Below are 7671 nucleotides of genomic sequence, written 5' to 3'. Positions count from 1 at the left end.
CCAAGTTCAGAGAGTCGATTTCAGTACCCAAATTTCAGAAGTCTAAGTCTTTTGGAACGAGACACCCTCGACGGCCCGTCGTGCCCACGACGGTCCGTCGTGGGTTCCGTCGGCTCACACAGCAGCAGATTTTTTTTCCAGAAATAAAATCTGCTGCTCAAAACGACTAAACAGGTCGTTACATTTTTCAGCCTCAACATATGATACAAATATGACATATATGAGAAAAATCCCTACACTTCCTCAAGATATAATTGTTGAAATATTTCTAATGACTTCTAGTTATGTCATTGATGCGTTTTAAGTGAGTCTAAAAAAAAAATTATCTTGTGTTGAATTCAGATTTTACTCATGTCCATCACTTACACTCTATGACTCGCGATGGTGGAAAAAGATTCCTTATGAGGAAAGTTGAAGATCTATATGCTATAGATCTAGGAAATACATCTAGATGGAATTTTGATCATCACGATCAATAATTTATTGGACCATGTGTTGATGGTTCATACTGCATCTGGAAGTACGAGAAGAACCCGTTAAAATTTTCAATCCTAGTGTAACAAAAATAGTAGTACTTCATTATCAAAGAAAAACTCTCACTCGATATAATATTTATATTACTATTCACTAGGTTATGAACCCGTAGAAAAGAGGTACAAAGTTTTATGCAAGTTCATAATTCAAATGGGCATGCATAGAGTTTTATTTTCGCCTTAACCATAGATAAATTGTAGAGGAAAATTAAATATATCATTAAATTTTTTTATGTTATAGTATGAAAAATTGCTCTACACGAAGAATTTGATAGTCGCATTTGATTTTAGGGTTGAGAATTTCAAAGTTATTTAATTGGGTGATGATATATGTAAAAATATATTTGATTACAATTTGTTAGAAGTGAAGGGAAAAATAGCATTGCTGGACTGTTGGGGAAGTTTCATGATCGAAATGATTGATGGATTTTAGAAATTTCTGAAGAAGAAGAATGGAAGAGTCATGAAATTCAGTTTCCTTCACATTGAAAAGATTTGGAAGCTATATTGAAACCAAAATATGATCCTCCTCAAGGATTCTGCGATTCTCGTGATGACGAGATTATATTTAATGTAGTGAACAATAATTATTTATTTTGTTTCTTTTATGATGTTGGGAAAGTTAGTTGGAGATACTTGGAAATCCATGGAGCTCTAATAGAGGATGAAATTAATGGAACTAATTTTTGCGTAGAAAGCCTCTACTTATGTCAATAAAATAAACAAAAGTATTTCAATGCTTATTACTAAGGTTGGACTTAGTGATCTTATATTTTTCCTTTTATTTGCTTGTTATTTAATTTTACCAATTTGAAAGACATTATTTTTTTTCTTTTCTTTTCTAAATGAATATTATTGCTTTCTATATTAATAGTATATTATTAGGCTCTATGTATGTCAAAGCATATGTATTTTAATTTTTTTTATAAAGTATGTTTTATCAAATAATAAAAATTTCATGAAAAAATTCTTCTAAAATCATAATACTTTATCTTTTTCTTCCTAATAATTAAGAATTTTAAATCTTAATTAAATAAAATACTTAATGTGACATGGAATGTCAACTAGGAGAGAATACATATATTACCATATTTAATATATTTTGAAATAATTAAAATAAAAATAAAATTTTGAGTGTTTTTATGATTGTAAAAATAAATACATTAACCAATAATTTCATAAACATAAATAACTATTCAAGAAATTAACTCAAAAGCTCCTTGAATATAAAGGCATTAATCCTTTAGTTAGATAGAAAATTAATTGGTTATCTTGAAAATAATAATTACTCCTATTACTCTAGAAATATTCTCATATTTTTATTTGAAAATCAATTTAACTTTAAAAAATATATATATATCTTAACATATCAATCAAAATTAATAAATTTTGTTTCTCAAAGCACAAAAGAAAAGAAATGAGGGGCCATAGTAGTAAGCATATGATCATGTACATTATTATTTTTACGTTATCTCTACCGTCACTGCAAAGAATCACGAGGTGAATTCTAGATAATTGGGAGGCAAAATTGTTACAAAATTACAGTTATGACTATAACTTTATTAGTCGATTATTTAGAACTATAAGAAAACATCTCTTGAATTGTAATGTAATGTTTGAATTATGAAAGCGAATACTTGAAATTCTCCAAATGAAAAAATAAATACAAATTACACACGTACTTGGAGTTTGTTGGAATTTTAAATTCAATACAAGAAAAAGAATACTACTTTTTTGCTGAAACAAATTACTCACTGAGATAACTTTGTACAGCCCTCTAGCTTGTTGTTCACTAGGTTAAGAAATCACAAAGTTTTGACGATAATTAATATTTCAAGTAGGCCCATAAGAAGTAAAATTTTCACTGTAAGTTTAGACAATGAATCCTGAAATGAGATTAAGAATATTGCTGATTTTTTACAGTCTTAGTAGGAAGAGCTTCTCAATATAAAAAGTTATTTAGCTACATATTAGATTACTTGAAAAAATTATTATTTGCATTTAAATTTTAGAATTGTTGAATTAAATAATGATATAGATGATAAAATATTTGACTACAGTTTGACAGAAGTGAGACACAAATTAACATTATTAGATTTATTATGAATATTTATACATAAAAATGATTTGTGTAGTGAAAAATATATATTTGAAATAATAGTTTGGATTTAGTTTTGATGTAGCAAATCTCTCCTCGTGCTAAAATAATTACATTACTTGTCAATTATCACAAATTAAAGTTTGGACTTGTGACCTCTTTTTTTTTAAAAATAAAATAAAATTATTTGCTTGGTATAATAACATTGTTTTTATCTCTTTTTTTCGAGTTGTTTCAAATGAACTAAATATTATTTTTCTTTCTTTTATATTAGGTTTTATGCATGTCCATGTATAAGTTCTCAAATGTTTTTTTTAAAGATATTGTAAAAGAATTCTTCTAAACAGGTAATATTTACTATTCTTTCTCTTTTCAAATTTTAATAGAATAAAGTATTTAATGTGACATGGTATGTCAACTAAAAGAGAATAATTTTTTTTAAAAGTATTTTTGAGGAAAAAAAATAATAGAGTTACTTTTATAGCTATAAAATATCATATATAATCCTAATTAATAGAAATTTTTGAAATTTACATGACTATTTAATAAATTAATTCAATCATAACATCACTTGTCTATAATGTTTGACATATGTGAGCGGGGAAATCATTGTAGAGAGGCAAGGTTCAAGAGAATCTACACAAATAGAAAAAAAATTATTCATTTGCTCTTATAAATAAATAATTAATTTTTATAGTTTTGAATATATAAATTAAATTATTCTTTAATTTTATATAAGTTTATCTTATAATTCTTTTTAGTTGGTTTCATAAAGAATATTTTTTTCTTTAATATGGACTTACTTTCAATTGGTATATTAACTAAAATTGTATTTTAGTAAGTCATACAATCTTTATTTTTGCATCATATATACATAGTTAATTTTTTTTTAATTTTATTAAATTTCGTATTAAATCAAGTCTAAAAAATATAAAAGTTACTTTGGATCAGATCAACTTAATATAAATTTAATCAAATGCAAATCAATATATATATATATAAGTGAGGATCTTCATTCCGCCTATGTGGCATGCCTCAATGATCAGAAAAGTTATTTCTATTTTTTTAAAAAAAACAGGGCTTTTTAAATTATTTCTTACACAATAATATTATGTGTATATATATTTTACTATTAATTAGTTATTTAATGATAGATACACCTTTAAATCAAGAAATTCCAAAAGGCTACCATATTGCCTCAAACGTAAAAAAATTACTTTTATAATATTTTTTTCCTAATGTCCGTTTTCTACATATTATTTTTAAGTTTATATTATTATAAATTTTTTAGTTTTTATTGTTATTATAATTTATTCCTTCTATTTTTATTATTTTTTAAAAAAAGAATTATATATAAAATAAAGCTAGATAAAAGATTAGGTGATGTGGCAAATCTCAATCTCAATGGCCACCATTCGTATTTATCTTTTTTTAAATTTTTTAGAAATTTATTCTTTATTTATATGCTAGGTTAAAAATCAATTTAAAATTATATTTTTTAATTACACCTCCCTCATTAACTCTTCTTTCTTTCTCATAAAAAAAATCAGTTTATGAAACTCAAAGACTATCATTAATCCTCTAATAACTCCCCCTGAAGGGCTACTCTACAAAATAAAATGATCTTTTATCTTCCTTGTATTTAATTCTCATGACTTCATCTATCACTATATAAGTATCCGAAATACATGTTACATATGACAAAAATTGCTATCATCTCAATAATTTAGGATATTATGATTAAATATTTTTTTTGGATGTTTTTTTTTCAAATTTTCATTTTCAGTTTTTATATGTATTGATTGGTTCCAACATATGGAGTCGAACTTCTTATTTTGCAGGTATATGTTCAAAGGAGCATGTTAGAGGATCGCAAGATAATCAAGATTTGAGACTAAAGTAATGCTTTTATCCTCCAAATGATGAGTAACAAGTTTAATGTTGCTTCCCTAATTTTATATATATTAGTTGAAGTGCTTAAGATTTTTTTTAATTATTTTTTGTAAGTAGTTTGTTATTACATATGACAAAAATTGCTATCATCTCAATGATTTAGGATATTATGATTAAATATTTTTGTTTGAATGGTTTTTCTTCAAATATTCATTTTCAGTTTTTACATGTACTGATTGGTTCCAACATATGGAGTTGAACTTCTTATTTTGCAGGTATATGTTTAAAGGAGCATGTTAGAGGAGCGTTAAATAATCAAGATTCGAGACTAAAGAAATGTTTTTATCCTCCACATGATGAGTAACAAGTTTAATGTTGCTTCCCTAATTTTATATATATATATTAGTTGAAGTGCTTAAGATTTTTTGTTGTTTTTTGTAAGTAGTCTGTTATTTAAAGTTCATCACGAATTTTAAATATTAAGCTTTTTTTCTATTAAATTATATGTACAAAAAAGTAAACTACAAATGTGTTATTTGATTTTCTGTTTTCAGCTTTCTTCTTATAATGTTATCGTAGGAGAGGTGATGTGGCATGCTTCTAAAGTCAAGAAATATTTATTTTCTCAATTTTTGACATTTTCTTAATTTTTTACATTTATATAATTTATTTAAAAACCTACAAATTATACATCACTTACATTGATTTAGAAAGATCAAAAGTCATTATTATTTAAATTAAATAATTGATACATCTTAGATTTTACATTTTACATCCGTTTTGATCATTTTTTCATGGATGAATATTGAACCATAATTATAATCCAATTAAATTGAACAATTAATATATTCAATGTCTTATGTATGTGTTTCTTTATGTTATTTTATATTCCTTATTTATTTTTCGTGATTGTGAAGCTTCACTTTTGCAAGTCGTTTCGTTTATGCCTAGAGGTTAAAATGTCTAATTTTACACACACAAAAAGTTAAAATTTTTTTGTGTGATATGTATATTAAGTTTGTTTAAATATATTCTTTATATTTTTTTAATATTATTTTATACTAAATTGGGGTAGGATTACGTGTTATAACTCAAAGGAATAATATCAATTTTTACTTTGCAGATTTATAGTATTTTGTTTTTAATTTGCATCTTTCATACTTTACTTGAGAAATTCATGTGATATAAATATTGTATTTTGATAAAACTTAATGAATTCATTCTTACGGCCAAATTAAGGTATGTATTGTTTTGATTGAGAACTATTTTATAATTTCTTTATTAATTCTTACTCAACATTCAAATCTTGATATTTTGATAAATCAAGGAGTCTCATACTATATTTCAACTACAACATAATTGATGTATTCTTTTGGTTGAGAACTACTTTGAAATCTCTTTATTTCTTACTTAATATTTGATAAAGTTTGATATCATGTGTTATAATCTACATCAATGAGTCTCATATATTCAACCTATAACATCTACCTCAATGTTGAATTCTAAAGTAATTACTGCTTCCGTTCATTTTACTTATCATATTTTTACCTTTTTTATGGTTTATTTAACTATTCTCAACGCTCAATTGAATTAGATTAATTCACTATTTTAGAATTAAAATTTAAATATTTTGAAATATGTATGAAAAATACTATATCAATGTTTCTCACATTAATATGACTAAAAAAAAACATATTAAGTATAATATAGATGAAAGTTCATACAATTTAACTCTCAAACAAATTATAAGAAACAAAATAAAATGGGATCGAAATGTATATACTCTACAAAATCATAAACATTTTTCTACTTCTTAATTGACATTGTAATTTTGAGAGCTATTTTTATGTATCATTGATTTAACAATAGAGACAAAAGTTAACTTTATTATTACAAATATATCGTTGTAGTGAAGTTGAAATAATTCACATATTTTGCAACTTTTTTTATCGTACCAAACAATGTTCAATCAAACATAAGTAACAATATTATACTACATTAAATGGAATACAAGCATATGATAAATCAAATTATAAGAGAGAGGATGAAGAGGCTAACACCGTAAAGAACACAAGCTCCAAATACATATAGAGATTGTCAAATTCAATACTTTTGAAAATTTTGTAAGATAATTTATAATATTTGTTGTTTTATTTAAAAAAGAATAGTATAATGATGTTTTTCTCCAAATTTCTTATGATTCATTTAGTCTCAATGTTCGAAAAATCGATATAGACAATATACTTTGTGGTTCTTATTTTTTTTCTTCTTTTTTTGATAAGTATATTTGTATATGTATTTGTGGTTCTTCATTTTTTTTTAAAAAAAAATATGTTTAAAAACGATTTTATATATATGCTCAAAATATATACAAAATTTCTTGAAATTCTTTTCTTTTTCTATTTCCTATTAAGAAAAATAATTATTTTTTTCTTTCACTTATAAATTTATTACACGAGTACCTACAGAAGATTAAAAACTTTAAAGTGATTATAAATAATATATAAATTAAAGATCTTTTAAAGAAATAATTGAAATGAAAGTATGATTTGTGCATAAATTTTATTAAAAATATATAAACACAATTCATTTAAAAAAATTAAAATCGCGCGTAGCGCGAACAAATTCACTAGTGTTTTAATACATGTACATAATAAAGTCAGATAAAATATTTAATGAAGAACAAATTTGCCTACTTATAAAAGCCTGCAAATATTTTAGTTTGACTTACTCATTTTTTTCAGCCTCCACATACGATACAAATATGATACCTATGAGAAGAATCCCTACACTTCCTCAAGATCTAATTGTTGAAATATTTCTATGGCTTCCCATTATGTCATTGATGTGTTCTAGGTGCGTTTCCATATTTTTTAATGCTTTTGTGTTGAATTCAGATTTTATCATATCCATCACCTGCTCTCTATGACTCGCTATGGTGGAACAATATTCCTTGTGAATAAAGCTGAAGATCTATATACTATAGATCTAAACGAATATGGAAATACATTTAGATGAAATTTTGATCGCCACGATCAATATTTTAATGGTCCGTGTGCTAATTGTTCGTACTGCATCTGGAGGTACAATAAAGAGCCCCTTAGAATTTTCAATCCTAGTATATGAAAAATCGTAGTAGTGCCCTAT

This window comes from Solanum pennellii, chromosome 12, assembly GCF_001406875.1.
Source record: "Solanum pennellii chromosome 12, SPENNV200".
NCBI lineage: Eukaryota > Viridiplantae > Streptophyta > Magnoliopsida > Solanales > Solanaceae > Solanum > Solanum pennellii.
The sequence above is the reverse complement of the archived record's forward strand: the minus strand, read 5'-3'. Positions refer to the sequence as shown.